General features: G+C 52.4%; 1 pseudogene; it reads right to left on the bottom strand.

Annotated features, from left to right (window-relative positions):
• The window catches only part of LOC146202040 (uncharacterized), a 69091-nt pseudogene extending 51036 nt beyond the window's left edge, over positions 1-18055 (bottom strand).
• Positions 18056-21810: the final 3755 nt, after the last annotated feature.

The following is a 21810-nucleotide window of genomic DNA, read 5'->3' as shown; positions in this document are numbered from 1 at the left end:
CGAAGCTGACGGCGCAAGCGACTGTTTGGGACAACTGATTCTCCACGGAGGCGAGCGGTGCTTGTGCGGCAGTAAGGGTCAGTCAGCTGCAGGGACAAGAAATCAGCGTTGATCTCGAGTGGATCTATAGCGATGGGTGCAACGTTCAGGTGGCCAGCAGAAGGCTGACTCAAATGGCAGGAGGGAGAGGAGGCCGTAGGTGGAGCCGCGTCATTAGGAAGCAATGGGCAGCGAGAAAGGGCGTCAGCGTCGAGGTGTTTTCGCCCAGATTTATAGGTGATGGTGAAGGTGTACTCTTGAAGACGTAGTACCCAGCGACCCAGTCGACCGGATGAGTTGTTCAGCGATGACAGCCAACAGAGTGCGTGATGGTCTGTTACAATGGTGAAGTGGCGGCCATACAAATAAGGTCGAAATTTTTGAATCGACCAAACAACGGCAAGACACTCTTGCTCGATAATAGTATAGTTACGCTCAGCTGCAGTAAGCGTACGACTGGCGTATGCGACGACTGGCGTATGCGACGACTTGCTCTTCAGACGCTGCGTTGCGTTGCAAGAGAACCGTGCCAATACCATGGCCACTGGCGTCAGTGTAAATATGGTGAGCGCGTCCGCGTCAAAATGGCGAAGCACAGGAGTGGAAGTGAGTGCCTGCTTGAGAGCTTTGAAGGCGTCTTCACATTCAGTGGACCAGGTGTAAAGCACTCGGGAAGACACGAGCTTGTGTAACGGGGCCGCAATGCTTGCAAACTTCCGAATAAAACGGAGGAAGTAGGAGGCTAAGCCAAGGAAGCTGCGAAGATATTTCTGACGCTGGGGCCGAAGAAAATTAACGACAGCCGCAAATCTTTTCGGGATCAGGCTGGATTCCTGCCTTACTGACGACATGGCCGAGTACTTTGACGGTCTTACGGGAAAAGTGGCGTTTCTTGGTATTCAGCTGAAGCCCCGCCTGGGCAAGGGACGTGAGGACTTCAGTGAGACGCTGTAAGTGTTGAGCGAAGTTTGACGAGAAGACAATGATATCGTCGAGATAACATAGGCATGTTTTCCATTTTATGCCGCGAAGCACGGTATCAGTCATGCGCTCAAAGGTGGCCGGCGCATTACAGAGTCCGAAAGGCATCACGTTAAATTCGTAGAGACCGTCGGGGGTAGAAAAGGCAGTCTTGTCCTTGTCTGCATCGTGCATAGGAAGGTGCCAGTATCCCGAGCGAAGGTCGAGACTGGAGAAATACCCATGCGCCTTGGAGACACAGTCTAATGCGTCATCAATACGAGGCAAAGGGTAAACAACCTTTCGCGTGATCTTGTTAAGTGCCCGGTAATCCACCCAGAAGCGGACTCAGCCATTTTTTTTTTTTCGAACGAGAACCACAGGCGAGGACCAAAAGCTCGTAGATGGCCGGATGGCATTTCGAGCAAGCATGTCAGCAACTTGGTCCTCAATGAATTTGCATTCTGCTGCCGAAACGCGATACGGCCGTCGTCGAACAATAGCAGAGCCGTCCGTCTCTATGCGATGAGAGGTGACGGAGGTCTTCCCTAATGCTGAGGCGCACACATCAAAAGATTCTCGCTGCCGCAAGAGGACGTCTAGCAGAGCTGTGGACTGCTAGGATGTGAGGTCAGGGCTGATGGCGGCTGCGAGCGCAGAGGATATCGGAAATCAAGGCTTGGTAGCAGGGAATTGTAGATTTCGAACTCGAAGCAGCTTTCCCTCCAATAACTGCTTCGGTTATTTTTCCGCTCGAGGTTCGAAGGGTTGCGAGGCAGCTTTCCCTCCAAAAACCGCTTCGGTTAGTTTTCCGCTCTAGGTTCAAAGGGTTGCGAGACAAACTTCATAATATATATATATATGTGTGTGTGTGTGTGTGTGTGTGTGTGTGTGTGTGTGTGTGTGTGTGTGTGTGTGTGTGTGTGTGTGTGTGTGTGTGTGTGTGTGTGTGTGTGTGTGTGTGTGTGTGTGTGTGTGTGTGTGTGTGTGTGTGTGTGTGTGTGTGTGTGTGTGTGTGTGTGTGTGTGTGTGTGTGTGTGTGTGTGTGTGTGTGTGTGTGTGTGTGTGTGTGTGTGTGTGTGTGTGTGTGTGTGTGTGTGTGTGTGTGTGTGTGTGTGTGTGTGTGTGTGTGTGTGTGTGTGTGTGTGTGTGTGTGTGTGTGTGTGTGTGTGTGTGTGTGTGTGTGTGTGTGTGTGTGTGTGTGTGTGTGTGTGTGTGTGTGTGTGTGTGTGTGTGTGTGTGTGTGTGTGTGTGTGTGTGTGTGTGTGTGTGTGTGTGTGTGTGTGTGTGTGTGTGTGTGTGTGTGTGTGTGTGTGTGTGTGTGTGTGTGTGTGTGTGTGTGTGTGTGTGTGTGTGTGTGTGTGTGTGTGTGTGTGTGTGTGTGTGTGTGTGTGTGTGTGTGTGTGTGTGTGTGTGTGTGTGTGTGTGTGTGTGTGTGTGTGTGTGTGTGTGTGTGTGTGTGTGTGTGTGTGTGTGTGTGTGTGTGTGTGTGTGTGTGTGTGTGTGTGTGTGTGTGTGTGTGTGTGTGTGTGTGTGTGTGTGTGTGTGTGTGTGTGTGTGTGTGTGTGTGTGTGTGTGTGTGTGTGTGTGTGTGTGTGTGTGTGTGTGTGTGTGTGTGTGTGTGTGTGTGTGTGTGTGTGTGTGTGTGTGTGTGTGTGTGTGTGTGTGTGTGTGTGTGTGTGTGTGTGTGTGTGTGTGTGTGTGTGTGTGTGTGTGTGTGTGTGTGTGTGTGTGTGTGTGTGTGTGTGTGTGTGTGTGTGTGTGTGTGTGTGTGTGTGTGTGTGTGTGTGTGTGTGTGTGTGTGTGTGTGTGTGTGTGTGTGTGTGTGTGTGTGTAGACGTAGCCGGTATAACAAGCAAAACTGTATATTTATGCATCAGGTAATGGCGCCCGTTTTCACCCTGCTTGGCGCCGTCGCCAATGCCGGGGTCTTCCGGCGGTCCGCCTGGTTAGCTTGCCGCTTGGGGCGCTGTCGTCAGTGGCGCCCACAACACCCCCCTTTCTTGAAAGGTTTGATCTCACAGGTCCAGGCGTTCTGGTCGCTTACAAACACGTCCACTTCTTGTGGTGCTCGTGTCCTGCAACGGGTGCAGGTGTCATGCTGTACGTCTTGCTTGTCCTCTGTCGGTTTGTACAAAGTAGGACCTTGGTTCTGATGTTGGCTGTGTTACCACGCCATGTGATGCAGCTCCAGCGAGGATGAGCACCGCTGTGCCTGGTGGTAAGCGCTCTCGGCTCCTTAACTTGTGCTGGGTGTCGTATGATCGCTTTGCACGAGCTCTGTAGGCTTCATTATTTTGTCTGAATTCGCTGTCGTCCCACTTCGGGGCTAGCAACTTCGAAGTGGTTGGTACTGTGGTGTTTAGATGACGACCCATTAAGAGTTCTCCTGGTGAAAACCCTTAAATGCTGGGTGTGGCCCTGCAGGCAAGCAGCGCTTCGTGTATGTTGAAAGACTTCCTCAAGAGCTGCTTTGCTGTCTGCACAGCCCTCTCAGCCATACCGTTGCTCTGTAAGTAGTAAGGGCTTAAGGTTGTGTGTGAGGCTCCCAAGTGATGCACTACTTCTTTGAACTCTGTGGAAGTGAACTGCGGCCTGTTGTCGGTGCGTATTATCCGTGGAACACTGTACCGTGCAAACATTGGCTCCAAGACTAGGGCTATATTTTTTGTAGCTGTCCTCGGCAGCTGTTCAAGCTCGAAAAATCAGGAGTAGTTGTCTACCACTACAACATACTCTTTCCCCTCCAGCGTAAAGAGATCCATGCCGACTGTGTCCCAAGGGTGTGCTGGCAATGGGGTTAGAAGCAGGTGTTCTGTTTCTGGCTTTCTGTGCTCTCTGCAAGTTGGACGCTTTTCCACGTAGTCTTCAATGTGTTTGCCTATGCCTGGCCACCATACACATTCTCTTGCCCTCGTTCGGCACCTCGTTGTGCCCAAGTGGCCTGCATGGAGTTTTTCCAGAACCTCTACTCTGATGTCTGGCGGGATGAGTATTCTGTCGCCTTTGAATGCAGACCATCAACGAGCGAAATCTCACTAGCCATCTCGACGTACCTTTTCAGGTCAGGTGACAGCCCATGCACAGTTGGCCATGATGTAGTGCAGAAGGTAGCCACCCTGGAAAGTGTTTCGTCTGACTGGATGTTTGCCCTGATTCTGTCCAGCATTTGGTTTGAAGCAGGGAGCTGTTCAAGTGCTAATTCTTCAAACTCGCGCACTGCACTCTCGAGAGTTCTTTCTTTGTTTGCTGATTTCCCAGATGGCTTCCGGGACAGAAGGTCAGCTGTGTACAGCTTTTTGCCAGGAGTGTAGGACATGGTGTAGTTGTACTCCAAAAGGCGCATCCTGAAACGTTGAAGGCGAGGACTCAGCTCATCAAGTCGTTTAGTCGTCAGCAGCGGTATTAACGGCTTGTGGTCCATTTCCACGTGAAAGGTTGATCCCAGCAGGTATTTGCGGAAATGTTTGGGCATATCTTTGTTCTGTATCCGTAAGGGAGCGTGATGCATATACCACAGGTAGGAGCTTTTCGTGCGACTGCTGTAGAAGTACAGCCCCAAGACTGTATGAGGAAGCATCCACAGACACTGTGTAAGGCGATTGAGCATCGTAGTGAGTGAGAATCGGCGTCCTGCTTAAAGCTTGCTTGAGTTTGTCAAAACTCTGCTGCTGAGCTGGGCCCCAGTGCCAGTCGGCGTCTTGGTGGAGCAAGTCTCTGAGAGGCTTCGTAAAGTCTGCTAGCTCTGGAAGCAATTTCGCTAGGTGGTAAGACCTGACTTCTGACACATCACATGGTGGGTCGAGTGGACTATGGCCCTGACCTTTTCCGGGTCGGCGCTGACTCCTGTTCAGTGTATGAAGTATCCTAAGAATGTTACTTCTGTTTGTCGAAAGGAGCACTTGTCGATGTTGAGGGTAACACCTGCATCTTCCAGCTTCCTCAGCACTAGCGGTAGGATGGTGTCGTGTTCCTCAGTTGTCTTCCCTGAGACAATGATGTCATCATGTAGACAACTCACACCATCTAGTCCTTCGAGCACACGGAGCATTTCTCGTTGGTAGAACTCTGGCGCTGCGGAGATTCCGAAGGGAAGCCTTAGGAACTGGAACCTGCCAACTGGTGTGATGAAGGTTGTGTATTCGCGAGAGTCCTTGGACAGTGGCACCTGCCAGTACCCTGCTCGTGCATCTATGCGGCTGAAAACTGTTGCACCTGCTAATTTTGCAAGACACTCGTCCACCGTAGGCATGAGCACACGTTCGCGTATTATTTGTTGGTTGAGTTGACCATAGTCCACGCAGATGCGCAGCTGTCACGAAATCGGCGCCCATTTTCATCAAGCCGGTACGGCGCGAGGCCCGCATGGCGTCGCGTGGGAGCGCGTAGCTTTGTACGCGTTGTTGTCACCCTCTTTCCCCTTGCCCGGGGAAGACGGTGGTTCATCGGCCTGGAATGCGCCAGAAAAATCGAGCATTTTCTATGGGACCTAGCCAATGACGACGCGCGGCTCGACGGGAGGAGAAGAGGGAGCTATAACCAGCGAAGCTATGTGTGTGTGCGCGCTAGCTTTGGCGCGTGTTAACAAACAGACGCGGCGCGCCCTATTTAAAGCGACCGCGCCGCTTGTTAAGTCAGTCAGTCAGTCAGTCAGTTCGTCAGTGTTTTGCGACGTGCTCGCCTGTGATTCGGCTGGACTCCCGGAGATCACCCGCTGCTGGCAAGCCCACGGACTTTCAAGGGAGCGGCGCTCGTCTCGTATGGCGGCCACATCGTGACTCTTGAGGCGTCGGACTGCAACAGTGCCCGGTGAACAATTTGGTGTTTGTTTATGTACTCTCTCGTGTTTCATCTGTTGTAAAGCCTCTACGTTATTGGATACCTGTGTAATTGCATGCTTAGCGTTTGTTATTCTGTGAACCTCTAGTCTGTGCATTTCAAGTGATCTTGTGCGTTCCGTTGTATCGTCTCTTGCTGTGCATAAATTGTGTTTTGTTACTTCTGACTCCGATCCCTTCTCTGGTTTGAACCGGCGACCGCTGGGCACCAAACGACCACCCCCTTCTGTCACTACAAGGTAGTTGAATTCCGGCTGAGCTTGCCACGCAGGTCGAGGGCATCTCCTTTGCGACCGGAACAGCTACCCCCACTCACTCAAAGGGTGGCTGGGAGTGTGCGCACCGTTAAGGGCGCATCGTTAATAATACCCCCCTAATTATTAACGGGTGACAGCAGCTCATTGTTGTTTTTTCGTGCGACAACCATTGGAAAACACCATTCGGTTGCTCGCTCGATCTTCTGGATGACTCCCAAGTCTTCCATCCTTTCTAGTTCTTTCTTCACAAGTGGAAGCAGTGGAAGAGGCACGTGCCTAGGATAACTGACTGCGTATGGCTCAGCATCCTTTTTGACTTATGCGGTTCTCAGTCTTCATGACTCCAAGCCCAGACGTTAGGTTTGGGTATGACGCCAAGAAGTTGGGGACATCAGTTGATTGTGCGGGGGTTTCGTCTAGCTCAAGAGCGCGCTGTAGAATCCCAAGTGATTCTATAGCTGGTCGACTGAGCAGCGGTTCTTTTAATCCTTTGATGATGAAGACTGTTTCTTGGACTTCAGTGTTGCGCCAGGTGACTGTTGCATCGATGTAGCCAACAGTGGCTATCGCTGTATGGCCTGGGCCTATTAACAGCTGTTGGGTTGACTTAATGGGTCCCATGACGGTTCTGTCGTACTGGTCGTGTGCGATTGCAGTCACATCCGCGCCGGTGTCGACCTTGAAGGTAAAAGGCAAGTTGTTCACGGTAGCAGTAATCCTCCACGGCGTGTTCACTCCTACTTTGATTTCACGTAGATATAGCTCTCCGAGATCTTTTGGTCGTTGTCGGATACTCGAGGTCTCATCCTTCGGCTTAGACATGCAGACGCGGGCGTAGTGGCCTTTTTTCCCACACTGGTTGCACGTCTTGTCTATCGCGGGACACTGTGTCTTCGTGTGGTCACGCACACCACCACACCACTTGCAGCGTTCGTCTCCCGTCTTGTGTGTACGTTGAGGGCGCGACTTGAAAGGAACCTTCGCTTCGTTTCGGCGAGTTTTGACGTTTGTCTGACCGCGAGCTTCTTCCCTGTCGAGAGCTGGCTGTTCAATGGAGCGAATTTCCTTGTGTTGAAGTTTCACGCTCTTTGAATTGCGAGCAGTTGTGATTGCTTTTTCGAGAGTGAGTTTTGCGTCAAGCTGCAGGCTCTCGCTGAGTTTTACGTCTCGCAAGCCGACCACGAGCCTGTCCCGAATCAGTTCGTCTTTGAGAGTTCCGTAATCGCATCTTTTGGCCATCTTGAACAGTTCAGTCGCAAATGCGTCGACGTTTTCATGCTGCTCTTGTTTCCGAGAGTTAAATCGCGCTCTCTCATAAATGACATTCTTTCGAGGTAGGAAATGCTTTTCAAAAGCACTCACCACGGCGAAGTACGATGCCATCTGTTCGTCTGTCAGTTTCAAAGCAGTGAGCACATCCTCCGCTTCTTCGCCCATGGCGCAGAGTATAATGTGTTGATTTGCGTCGTCTCGTCCTGTCCTGTCAGACCGGAGATGAGTAGATAGCGTTCCCACCTGCGGTGCCATCGTGTCCAATCTTCGGGCTTGCGGAAATCGAGCTTTGTCGGCAGTTCCACGGCGAGCGGGTTGAACGTCATTCTCGGAGTGCCGCTCGCGCGCTCTTCGCTTGCGCCGCGAGTGTCTGGCATGACGCTGCGGCCGCTTACGTTGGGCTCGCTGTCTTGGGTGTCACACTGCGTTGGTTATCCCGCCGCTGCCACCATGCGGTAGACGTAGCCGGTATGACAAGCAAAACTTTTTTATGTATGCATCAGATAATGGCGCCCGTTTTCACCCTGCTTGGCGCCGTCGCCCATGCCGAAGTCTCCCGGCGGTCCGCCTGGTTAGCTTGCCGCTTGGGGCGCTGTCGTCAGTGGCGCCCACAACAATATATATATATATATATATATATATATATATATATATATATATATATATATATATATATATATATATATATATATATATATATATATATATATATATATATATATATATATATATATATATATATATATATATATTGTCACGACTAAAGTCACAGGGATCTTTGAAGATACACGTTGCCGAGGACCAGAGAATAAGGTCGGCTAGTCGTTCCGATCACAGAGTCCAGCACCAGTGCGCCGCTCGGCTCGTGTCAACCACCGCTTCGTCGTCGTCCGCACCAAACACGGCTGTCGCGCGGCGCTCGGCACGTGGCATTATTCCCCCCCCGTGAAAGAAAACATCGTCCCGATGACAAGGTGAGAGGAGCAAAAAAAAAATTACCGACGATTACGTTACTTCCTAATGCGAAATTTGAGCGCAGCAAATAAGCTGTTTCACCTTTTCGATAGATTGAGGCAAAGAAATCGGGCAACACATGTATGCGCTATCACAGAATTTTTTTCTCTGGCAGCTCGTTTAGCAGCAGCAGCAGCAGACGGAGGACTTCCACCGGTCGTCTCGCTCATGGCTCAGAAAGAACTGGCAGATAGTTTCGCAGTGGCGAACGGCAGCGGCAATTTCGGCTCGGGCGGTGCACATATACAGATCCGCCGCCACCGATCTGGCTCTCTGATTGCCACCGCACAGGGGTTGCATTGGAGGAGCGAAGAAAGGAATTAAGTTCGAGCCGGCGCTTTGACAACCGGAGACTCGCAGGAAGAGGGGGGAGGGGGGCGGCGTGTACACCCAGCGGCAAACGATGGGGGCAGAAGCGCGCGCAGCAAGCGGACAACGCGATAAAGGGAGGAGGGAAGAGATAGCAGCGACTGACTGATGCTGCTGACGCCGATAGTGAGTCAACCCCAGCTGCGGAGTTGGTTTCAGGGACAACGCCGCCGATGCCGACGCAAACAATATGATACCCTCGCTTCCGCAGCGCCAAGAACCAGGTCTAGCCGTGGGAAGGTGGTCACGTATTCGTCGACGTGCCGGGGCCTACGTGAAATAACCGGCGCGTTGGCAACTGAAGAGCACCCTATTCGCCACACAGGAACAGGGGGGGGACCCTCCCTTCCTCTTTCTGCATGGCGGCGACGGTGTTCTATGCAGTCACGTTATCTTGACTCTCTAGCGGCGTCAGCGGCATCCAGCGGTGTCAGTCGGTCGCTGCTAGCGCTGGGGGGATGAAAGGGGGGCGGAGCTGGTTACGAGGCCGACGACGACGCCGACGTGAAACCCAGGAACGGACGCCAAAGAGCTGCGCTCTAAAAAAAATAGGCGTGAGGTGAACTGTACAATAACGCAAGGTTTCACTTGGAGGAAACGCTCAGTCACGCGAAAAGTACGGCTTTAAGCGCACCACAGCACTATTTCAGGCCGCTGGCATCGAACACTGACGGTCACAGTTCCATCTGGAATGACTTCGTAACTAACGCTGTTTAAGCGGCGCAGGACTTTATAGGGTCCGAAATAGCGGTGGAGTAGTTTCTAGCTCATGCCTTTGTGGCGCACGGGGGTCCACACCCACACTTGGTCCCCTGGTTCGTAGTGGACTTCCCTGTGCTGAAGGTTATAGTGTCGAGCGTCGGTGGCATGCTGCTCCTTGATGTGCAAGCGGGCCAGCTGACGGGCTTGGTCGGCCTGTTCTGCGAAATGGGCGGCGTCGGGTTTGACCGCTTCTTCCCCGCACGGGAGCATCGCGTCCAACATCGTGCGGGCCTCTCTGCCATATACGAGACGGAACGGCGTAAACTTCGTGGTTTCCTGCGGCGCCTTACTGTAGGCGAAGGTGACATACGGCAGGATCTCGTCCCACATTTTATGCTCAGCGTCGATGTACATTGAGATCATGTCCGCCAAAGTTTAGTTTAGTCGTTCCGTTAATCCGTTTGTCTGAGGGTGATAGACTGTTGTTGTGCGATGCTCGGTATGGCTGAGAGTTAAGGTGTCCCGCAGTAGCCGAGCTGTAAACGCCTTTCCTCGGTCGGTAATGATGGTCGACGGTGCACCGTGTCTGAGCACAATGTCGTTCATAAAGAATCGAGCAACTTTGCCGGCAGTACCTCGGGCAAGGGCCTTCGTTTCAGCGTAGCGTGTTAAGTAGTCTGTGGCGACTACGATCCACTTGTGTCCGTTCGAGGATAAAGGAAATGGGCCTAAAAGATCCATGCCCACTTGCTCGAAGGGTGTGAGGGGTGGTTCAATAGATTGTAACATACCGGATGGCTTGAGCGTGGGTTGTTTTCGCCGCTGGCATAGTCTACAAGTCTGTACGTAACGTCTAACGCTCGGAGAAAGATGTGGCCAGTAGTAGTTCTGCCGGACTCGGTTTAGGGTGCGTGTAAAGCCAAGATGCCCTGAAGTTGGTTCGTCGTGGCAGGCCAGGAGAATTTCGTGCCTTAGATCAGCCGGTATGACTAGCAGGTATGTTTTCGCACTCGACGTAGAATTCTTCTTATAAACACCCCATTGCGGAGGCAATACGACGACAACTCCCGAGCAAGATACCGGGGTATTGTAGGATGCCCACCTTCAAGATGGTCAATAATCAGTCGCAGCTCGTCGTCGGCACGCTGTTTGGAGGCGAGATCGGACGTAGTGACTGCTCCGAGGAAGCTATCGTCGTCGGTGGCATCTGACGAAGGAGGGCCGACGGGCCCGCGGGACAGGCTATCAGCATCGGTGTGCTTCCGGCCAGACTTATAAATAACATCGAAATGGAACTCCTGCAGGCGCAATGCCCAACGTGCTAAGCGGCCACAAGGATCCTTTAAGTTTTTCAGCCAACACAAGGAGTGATGGTCAGTGATGACACGAAACGGTCGGCCATAAAGGTACGGGCGGAACTTGGCAGCGGCCCATACTACCGCCAAACATTCTTTTTCAGTGGTGGAATAGTTACACTCAGCACGGGAACGTGCACGGCTGGCGTAGGCAATTACTTTCTCGACCCCGTCTTGGTGCTGATCTAGAACGGCACCAAGGCCGACGTTGCTCGCATCCGTGCGTAACTCTGTGTCGGCATCATCGTCGAAATGTGCCAGGATCGGGGGTGACTGGAGCCGACGTCGTAACTCGTCGAAAGCCATCTGCTGCTTGGCGCCCCAGGAAAATGATGCGTCATCTCGAGTCAGGAGAGTCAGAGGGCTGGCCATCTGTGCAAAGTTTTTGATAAAGCGACGATAATAGGAGCACAGCCCCAAAAACCGTCGGACTGCTTTTTTGTGGGCGGGGACGGGAAAGGCAGCAACGGCAGCAAGTTTCGCAGGGTCAGCTCGGATGCCATCAGCACTCACGATGTGCCCAAGAAACTTCAATTCGGTGAACCCGAAGTGGCACTTTAGAGGCTTGAGAGAAAGGTTGGCAGACCGGACAGCTTCGAGAACAGTTCTCAGGCGGCGCAGGTGTTCCGTGAACGTCGGTGAAAAAATTATCACGTCGTCGAGATAAACAAGACATGTCTGCCACTTAAGACCTGTGAGCACAGTGCCCATCACCCGCTGAAAGGTGGCAGGAGCACAGCAGAGCCCGAATGGGAGGACGCGGAATTCATAGAGCCCATCTGGTGTTACAAAGGCAGTTTTTTCACGGTCCCTCTTATCAACTTCAATTTGCCAATAACCACTCCTGAGGTCAATGGAGGAGAAGTACTTGGCTCGGCGTAGTCGGTCGAGAGAGTCGTCAATGCGTGGCAGCGGATAGACGTCCTTCTTTGTCATACTGTTAAGTTTCCAATAGTCAACGCAGAAACGAAGTGTTCCGTCTTTCTTTTTAACGAGGACTACAGGCGACGACCATGGGCTGCTTGAAGGTTAAATGACGCCATCGGCGAGCATCTCCTTGACTTGCTGTTGGATAGCGTCTCTCTCCCGAGGAGACACACAATAGGGCTGCTGATGGATGGGTCGAGTGCCTTCATGCGTGATAATCCAGTGTTTAATGACCGACGTTTGCTGCACTTTAGATGAAGACGTGAAGCACACACGAAACTCCAGCAATAGATCTTGGAGTTGCCTCTTTTCAACGGAGGAAAGGCTAGAATTGATGTTGACAGCGTGTACGGCATCATCCGGTTCACTGCTAGGCGTAGCTTCCTCTGAAGCAAAACATTCGGCGACTTCGTGCAGATGGTCGACGTAAGCGATGACAGTGCCACGGAACAGATGTCGATGTTCATTGGAGAAATTGGTGACAAGCACCTCCGTCTCTCTTCCACGAAGGAAACAAATACCTCTTGCCACAGAAACTCCCAAGGCGAGTGAGAGGGAGGCATTAGGCTCAACAACCCGGAGGCCATGATGTGGCTTGTCACAAGTAACTCTGGCGAGGATGCTGGCACGTGGTGGCATGGTGAGGCTATCATCGGCGACTCGCAGCGTGGAGTGGGACCCGCGGTACTCATGCCTTTCAGTGGCCAGTTTGGCGGAAAACGTCACCAAGCGGTTCGGTAGATCTATAGTGGCACCGTGCTCACGAAGGAAGTCGGTGCCAAGAATAACATCACGAGAGCATTCGCGTAGAACAAGAAAAGTCGCAACAAATGTGCAGCCTCGCACCGTAACCCGGGCTGTACACATACCCGGTGGTGCAACCACATGTCCGCCTGCCGTCCGTATGTCTGGTCCGTTCCATGGCGTCATCACCTTTTTCAGTGTCCTTGAAAGCCGCCCGCTAAGGATAGAATAATCGGCTTCCGTATCAACTAAAGCGCTGACCTCCTTCGTGTCGACGATAATAGGGATGTCCAGAGAGGCCCGGCCAAGACCAGGGCCTGTCGACGTCGGTTCGGAGTGAAGTGAGCGGTGTGGCGGCGGAAGCTGGACGGCGGTTGGGTGGTCGGCGTCGGGACAATTCAATGTCGACGGCAGGTCGGAGTGAAGCAAGCGGTGCGGCGACGGAAGCTGGGCGGCAGTTGTGTGGTCTGCGTCGGGGCGATTTAAGGGACACGGCGGTGATAACTGGTCGGCGATGCGGACGACGTCGGGGCGATCTGGTCTGTGCGGCGAAAACTGGACAGGAATTCGGCGTTCGACGTCGGGGCTAATCGAGCGGTGCGGCGGTGGAAACTTTACGGCGAATCGGTGTGCGGCGGCCTCGCCCCCAAAGGTCGCCGGAGCTAGTTTTCCCGATGAGGGCTCGAGGAACCATGGCGTCCAGCGGTATACCGTGGCCCAGAGGGCGAAGAGCGACGAGGAGAATGTGGCAGACTGGTGGGTGACGTACGCTGGCGGGTGACGTACTCGGCGATGTCCTGAGGCCGCTGACCAGGCCGTGGACGAGGGCTGTCGGGGGAAAATCCTCTAAGGCCCATCTGACGATAAGGGCACTGCCGGTAGAGGTGACCTGCCTCGCCACAGTGGTAGCAGAGAGGGCGGTTATCTGGAGCGCACCAGAGATCAGTCTTCCGGGGCGCCTGGCGCCGATCTGCCCAAAGGGGCAGCGGTGCCGCAGCGTGCACAGCGACCTGAGGTTGCGTGTAAGGCGAAGGGGTAGGTAGCAGGGCTGGGCGGCGTGTGACACCAGCATAAGTCATCCGCTGGGTGGGGCCCGGGGGTGGTGGTGGAACGACTGTACTTGTCGGTGGCGTGAGTGCGTTCTGGACCTCCTCACGGATGATGCTGGCCAGGGAAGCTGCGCCAGGAGTAAATGATCCATGAAGTTGCTGGAGCTCCTCGCGAACCACGGTGCGAATGAGGTCGCGAAGGGAGCTCATATCTGCCCCGGGATTGTAGTCGGTTCGGTCAGACGGCGGTAGTGTGGAGATGGAATTCAGCGGCGGACCGTACTGGCTACATCGCTGCTGTAGCAGTTTCTCCATGTTCACAGCTTCAGCCAGAAACGCCGCGACGATGGTGGGCGGGTTCCGCACGAGGCCGGAAAAAAGCTGTTCTTTGACCCTCACTCATGGACGGGTCGGCGCGATGTCAAAGGCGCATGACGTCTTCAACGTACATTGCGACCGCTTCGCTCTGACGCTGAACTCGAGAGGTCAGGGCACGCTCGGCATTCTCTTGGCGGTCACTGTTGGCGTACGTACCGAGGAGCTGGCTTCGGAAGGCGGGCCACGTAGAGAATGTGGCCTCGCGGTTCTCGAACCATGTCCGAGCAGCGTCTTCAAGGCTGAAGTAGACGTTCCGCATTTTCGCAGCGTCGTCCCAGCCGTTAAACGTCGCGACCCTTTCGTAGTGAGCTAGCCAGTCCTCGGCGTCTTCAAACTGCTCACCGTGAAATGGTTTAGGGGTACGTGGGGTCTGAAGGATGAGACAGGACGAAGGGGTGGAAGGGACAGTCATTGTACGGGCGGGCGGTGTCGTTGCCCCAGCTAGGGTCTCTTCGTCAAGAGCGAAGGCCTCGCGGGGGGAGCCTCGGAGCCGTCGGCTAGTTCGATGAACAGGAGTGGTCATGAGAGGCGGCCGCGTAGGATAGTCCGCAGGAGAAGGGATCATCGATGGGACCTCCACCAGTGTCACGACTGAAGTCACAAGGAGCCGTCAAGGTACACGTTGCCGAGGACCAGAGAATAAGGTCGGCTTGTCGTTCCGATCACAGAGTCACAGAGTCCAGCACCAGCGCACCGCTCGTGTCAACCACCGCTTCGTCGTCGTCGGCACCAAACACGGCTGTCGCGCGGCGCTAGGCACGTGGCAATATATATCCCCTTCATGGATCACTGCCTTGTCGTGGCGGAGGGGCTTGCGAAGCTCGATGAAGTCGTGAGCTGCTGTGTAGGGCCACCCAAGATAGGTCACGGCAGAGAGTTCTGACAAAATGTGATTCACTGGAGAAGGTAATGGCAACCCACTCCAGTATTTCCTGCCAAGAAAACCCTATGACCAGTCACAATAGCATTAATGATATGGCGCCGGAAGATGAGCCCCACAGGTTGGAAGGCATCCAACATGTTACTGGGGATGAACAAAGGGCGATTCCTAGTAGCTCCAGGATGAATGAAGCGGAAAGCCAATAGGACGCTCAGTTGTGGATGTGTCGGGAAGCGACCGGAAAATTCGATGTTGCAAGGAGAAATATCACATAGCAGCATGGAATGTAAGATCTATGACGGAAGGTAAACTGGATGTCGTCAAGCGAGAAATGGACAGATTGAACATTGATATCTTGGGTATCAGCGAGATCAAGTGGACCGGAATGGGAGAATTTAATTCCGGCGACCATTATGTCTTTTAATGTCGGCACGAACACAGGAGAAGTAATGGGGTCGGTCTCATAGTAAATAGAAGAATGGGCAAAACAGTGCTAGGGTACAACCCCAAAAACGACCGAATGATTTCACTACGAATCCAAGGTCACCGTTTCAACATAACAGCTATCCAAGCTTCTATGCACTAACCACTACTGCTGAAGAAACTGACGTTGAGAGATTTTATGCTGACCTGCAATGCCTTTTAAACCGCACTCCATCATCAGACGTCCTTTTTCTCATAGGAGACTGGAATGCTATGGTAGGGAGTGAAAAAATATCCGGAAGTACAGGCAAGTTCGGTCTTGGTGAGCCAAATGAAGCTGGGCAGAGGCTAGTAGAGCTTTGTCAAGAAAACAACCTGACCATAGCGAATACTCATTTTCAACAGCACAAGGGGCGCCTGTACACATGCTTAGTGTTCCCGGAGACTGTGATGGGGTCCGATTGATTAGATTGGGCGAGACACTGATGGAGCGAGCCTTTTAGTTAAGCCGCCATTTTTTTCCATAGTGGCCAGCAGAGTGGTAACATTCGGCTAGATGCCGATTACAAACACTACACTACCCTCCTTGGGGAAAGTTAAATGGATGTGCACACACTGTCACAGACCACTGTAGAAAGGTCTCTCACTGGCAAACCGTCACAAAGTCAGGTCTCAGTCAGACAGATGACGTGGAGGTTTCCTCTTTCTCTGTGGATAGCGCCGTGTTGAAGAATTCTGGTGCAATGCAGGTGGTGTAGGCGGGTGCAATATAGGAGGTGCAGGCTGGTTCACTACAGGTGGTGGATATATGATGTAATCGCGGTCGAGTGGTGTTGTGGCTGATGCTTGTTTGAGGCCAGAGACATCCTTGAAAAAACTTGAGTTGCGCGTTATTACTTTTTCCTCTCGATGCCTTGATCTGTGATCCATGAATGCTTCCAATGATATAAGGGTACTTGAGCTCTTCTTCAAGTACTCAAGTACTCTCTAGTACTGGAACTCTTCTTACTGCAGGCTAACTGTGTGTCTAAGTCACTGTCACAGTCCACTGCGTGTACTGTTCTCCTGGTTGAGCGACAGAATCGTGCAAAATGAGCAACCTTGTTACATGCCTTGCAAGTCTTGCCCTATTGTCACCCGTTAATAATTAGAGGGTATTATTAACGATGCACCCTTAACGGTGCGCACACTCCTAGACACCCTTAGAGTGAGTGGGGGTAGCTGTTCCGGTCGCAAAGGAGGTGCCCTCGGCTTGCATGGCAAGCTCAGCCGGAATTCAACTACCTTGTGACAGAAGGGGGTGGTCGTTTGGTGCCCAGCGGTCGCCGGTTCAAACCAGAGTATCGGAGTCAGAAGTAACAAACAAAACACAATTTATGCACAGCAAGAGACGATACAAAGGAATACACAAGATCACTTGAAATGAACAGACGAGAGGTTCACAGAATACAAACGCTAAGCATGCAACTACAGAATGATTCATAACACAGAGGCTTTCCAACAGATCAAACACGAGAGAGTTACATAAACAAACACCAAATTGTTCACCGGGCACTGTTGCAGTCCGACGCCTCAGGAGTCACGATGTGGCCGCCATATAAGACGAGCGCCGCTCCCTTGCAGGTCCTTGGGCTTGCAAGCAGTGGGTGATCCCCGGGAGTCCAGCCGAAACACAGGCGAACACGTCGCAAACACTGACTGACTGACTGACTGGCTGACTCACAAGCAGCGCGGTCTCTTTAAATAGGGCGCGCCGCGTCTGTCTGTTAGTACGCGCCAAAGCTAGCGCGCGCACACACTTAGCTTCGCTGGTTATAGCGCTCTCTCCTCCTCCCGTCGAGCCGCGCGTTGTCATTGGCTAGATCCCATAGAAGATTCTCGAAAGGTCTGGCACATTCCAGGCCGATGAACCACCGTCCTCCCCGGGCAATGGGAAAGAGGGTGACGGCAACGCGTACAAAGCTACGCGCTCTCCCGCGCGGGGAAGGAGGCTTTTCTCTCCATGCTATCCACGCGACGCCGCGCGGGCCTCGCGCCGTGCCGGCTTGATGAAAATGTGCGCCGATTTCGTGACACCCATGCAGCACAACTGGATTGACCGCCTTGGTGAGGCCACTTGCCGCCACAGTTGCGACAATCTGCTGAAGAGACATGAGGTCGCTGCAGTGTGTAGGCCTGCCGTGGCATCTGTCGTTCATTTCTTGGGTGTTGGCCATGGTGTTGTCCTTCCTTATGTACTGCGAACACCGCCACATTGTTATCGACGTGCTTTTCGATTTCGGACACATCCCGTTCGACATCCTCGAGCATTTTTCCTTGCTTAAGTCCGGTAACGTGAGGGAATGAAACATGGCATACTTTCGGAGGCGAGACGACGTTGTGGCGAGAATGATTTGTTTCTTGACTTCAGAGTCAACGTTTTCGAAGTTACAGTGGCGAGAAAGCTGCCGGAGGCGTGCGTAGAAGGCGTCCAGTGACTCACCAACGTTTTGCTGAGCTTGACGAAATTTATAGAGAGCAAATGTTGAATTCACTCGCGGCAAAAAATATGCGTTCAGTTTCGCTCGAGCGGCATCGTATTCTGGCGTCGATGTACTCCGTGTGGTTTGGGTCGTGCTTGTAGCCGTCGCACCTTGCGCAGCACTCTCGGGGAGCGAGCGATATATGTCGTAGACTTCTTCACCGACGTAGTGCCGGAGGAGCGCTTTTTGCGTGCATCTGCCGAGATATCGCAAGCTAAAAGAAAGTTTTCGAACTTTTCTATCCACTTCGTCCATTTGTGACCAATATTGCTGTCGTCGGTAGCGCGCAGGTCAAAACTTGGGAAGGCAGGGAGCACATGTGCCATGGCTACTATTGCCGGTAGCCGCTTGTTGCTGATGGGTGATTGGACGGACTGACTCTTGATGTAGTGGTACTCACATGAGATAAAAGAGCACTTCTGACACCATCTTAGTACTCCCGGAGACTGTGATAGGGTCCGATTGATTAGATTGGGCGAGACACTGATGAAACGAGCCTGTTAGTTAAGCCGTCCATGTTTTTTCCATAGTGGCCAACAGAGTGGTAACATTCGGTTAGATGCCGATTAGAAACACTACAACATAGATTTCACCGGACGGTCTGTACAGGGATCAGATTGATTATATTCTTTGTGGCAGAGATGGAGAAGCGCTATACAAGCAGTAAAAACAAGGCCTGGGGCCGATTGTGGCACCGATCATCAGCTTGTTGTTGCCAAAATTAAGCTTCGATTGAGGAAAACGCAGAAAACTAGAAGGCCTTTCAGGTATGATCTGGATCAAATTCCATCACAATATGCTGTGGAAGTGAGGGATCGATTTCAAGAATTGCATCTAGAATTGGCAGAGAGCCTGAAGAGATAATACAAGAAGTTGCTACTAAGGTAGTTCCAAAGCAAAAGAAATGCAAGAAAGCAAACTGGTTATCTGAAGAGGCTGTGCAAATAGCTGAGGTAAGGATGGTGGCAAAAGTTATGGGGGAAAGAGAAAGATACAAGGTTCTCAATGCGGATTTTCAGAAAATAGCAAGAAGAGAAAAGAATGCCTTCCTGAACATACAGTGCCAAGCAGTTGAGGACAACAGCCAATTGAGGAACACAAAAGCTCTGTATAAGACAATCAAAGATATCAAAGGAAGCTTCTGTGCTATGCTGGGCGTGATAAAGGACAAACGAGGCAGAGACCTCACTGAAGCCTCAGAGATAAAGAAGAGGTGCCAGGAATACACAGAACTGTACAAGAAGGACCCGGATGTGCAAACCCAACATCAGACGGTGGGATTACTGATCTCGAGCCGGGCATCCTGAAGAGTGAAGTTGAATGGGCCTTAGCCAGCCTTGCTAAGAACAAAGCTAGCGGAATTGATGGCATTCCAGCTGAGTTGCTTCAAAACCTCAACCATGACGACGCTGTTAACATTCTGTATACATTATGTCAGCGAATTTGGGCAACCCTGCAGTGGCCACAGGATTGGAGGAGGTCAGTTTACATCCCCAATCCAAAGAAAGGCAGTGCCAAAGATTGTTCCAACTACCGCACGATCGCGCTTATTTCGCATGCTAGCAAGGTGATGTTGAAAATCCTCCAAGGTAGGCTGCAGCAGTATGTGGATCGGGAGCTTCCGGGCGTGCAAGCTGGGTTTCGCAAGGGCAGAGGAACTAGATACCAGATTGCCAACCTTCGCTGGATCATGGAAAAAGCAAGAGTTCAAGAAACCTATCTACTTCTGCTTTATTGATTATGCGAAAGCGTTTGACTGCGTAGATCACAGCAGATTGTGGCAAGCTCTCAAAGAGATGGGAGTTCCAAATCATCTCATCTGTCTCCTCAGGAACCTGTATGAAGGGCAAGAGACCACAGTCAGAACGGGGCATGGTCTTAGTGATTGGTTTCCGATTGAGAAAGGAGTGAGGCAAGGCTGCATACTGTCGCCCTGCCTATTTAACCTATATGCTGAGTGCATCATGAGTAAGGCCGGTCTGGACGAGTCTTCAGATGGAGTGAAGATTGCTGGGAAACGTATCAACAACCTTAGATATGCGGATGATACCACTTTAATGGCAAAAAGTGAAGTGGAACTCAAGAGACTTCTGATGCGCATACAAGAAGAGAGTGAGAAGTTTGGGCTTAAACTGAACATTAAAAGACAAAAATCATGGCGTCTTGCCCTATTGTCACGAAATCGGCGCACACTTTCATCAATCCGGTACGGCGCGAGGCCCGCGCGGCGTCGCGTGGAAAGCATGGAGAGAAAAGACCCCTTCCCCGCGCGGGAGAGCGCGTAGCTTTGTACGCGTTGCCGTCACCCTCTTTTCCATTGCCCGGGGAGGACGGTGGTTCATCGGTCCGGAATGCGCCAGAAAAATCGAGAATCTTCTTTGGGACCTGGCCAATGACGACGCGCGGCTCGACGGGAGCAGGAGAGAGCGCTATAACCAGCGAATCTAAAGGCTGAACCACATGGCAGCGTTTCTTCGGCGCCGCGTCGGCGTCGCGTATATCGGCGTCGCCGGAGGTGCAATTTTGGCCCTTGAAGCGAGACGACGCTGAAAGACGCAGGTATCTGGAGGGGCCAGATCTCAGCGTCGACGCCGAAAATTATTCGCAGGTGGGGACCAACGACAAAGCCAAGCATGGGCTGCTGCGGCACCAACCGCCACAGGCTCAACTCGTTTCCGCGGAAGCAACAGCTCCTCTTTTTGTCCGCGTGCATGCCTGCGCCTTTTGATGCCCTTGCCTCCCCCACCCTCCCCAGTAAGTTACCGCCGTCGCTGAATAGGACGATTTTAGCTATGGACGGGGGACAATTGTTCGAACGTCCAGGATTCTCCCACGCCTTGCCTTGCAGACGCCAGTTCGTACGCCGTCATGTGTTTGGTCGCCCTTTCCGGCGCGCGCCGAGCGACGACGCTCATAGACGAGACGCTGACGAGACGCCGAAGAAGCGCTGCCATGTGGTCGTGCCTTAAGTGTGTGTGCGCGCTAGCTTTGGCGCGTGCTAACAGACAGACGCGGCGCGCCCTATTTAAAGAGACCGCGCCGCTTGTGCAGTCAGTCAGTCAGTCAGTCAGTCAGTCAGTCAGTCAGTCAGTCAGTCAGTCAGTGGTTGCGACGTGTGCGCCAGTGCTTCGGCTGGACTCCCGGGGATCACCCACTGCTGGCAAGCCCACGGATCTGCAAGGGAGCGGCGCTCGTCTTGTATGGCGGCCACATCGTGACTCTTGAGGCGTCGGACTGCAACAGTGCCCGGTGAACAATTTGGTGTTTGTATTTGTGACTCTTTCGTGTTTAATCTGTTGTAAAGCCTCTGTGTTATTGAATCATTCTGTAATGGCATGCTTAAGCGTTTGTATTCTGTGAACCTTTCGTCTGTGCATTTCAAGTGATCTTGTGTATTCCTTTGTATCGTCTCTTGCTGTGTATAAATTGTGTTTTGTTTGTTACTTCTGACTCCGATCCTTACTCTGGTTTGAACCGGCGGCAGCTGGGCACCAAACAGCCACCCCCTGCTGTCACTACAAGGTAGTTGAATTCCGGCTGAGTTTGCCACGCAGGTCGAGGGCATCTCCTTTGCGACCGGAACAGCCACCCCCACTCACTCTAAGGGTGTCTGGGAGTGTGCGCACCGTTAAGGGCGCATCATTACTAATACCTCCATAATTATTAACGGGTGACACCTATCAAGTCCTGGAGCATCAAGGGACAAGAAGTGGAAGCTGTGACAGATTTTCTTTTCTTGGGCTCTAAGATACTACAAAATCTTAATGGGATAGTAGATTCCCTTCGAGGTCAAATTCAAAATCTGCAACAGCAAAGGCAGTCCAGATCTGGCACAGCCGCTAATCTCAATATCAGGCCCAATACGCAGAACGCTAAAGAGGATAGCATGATCACTGACACGGCAAGCTCTCCACCTATAAAACGGAAAGTACGCGAGGATCCCTCCGAGGAAAAGTCAGTAGAAGAAAGGGTAACCCGAATTGAGAGGGCGCTAGATTCGATGGCCGCCTCGCTAAATCAAATCACCTCCCAACTCCAGATGCTTGTGGAGGCAGTACAAAAACAACCTGAGGAATACTGC

Source organism: Amblyomma maculatum, chromosome 1, assembly GCF_055883805.1.
Source record: "Amblyomma maculatum isolate TAMU_Amacu chromosome 1, ASM5588380v1, whole genome shotgun sequence".
NCBI lineage: Eukaryota > Metazoa > Arthropoda > Arachnida > Ixodida > Ixodidae > Amblyomma > Amblyomma maculatum.
This window is presented reverse-complemented; position numbering and strand designations above follow the sequence as displayed.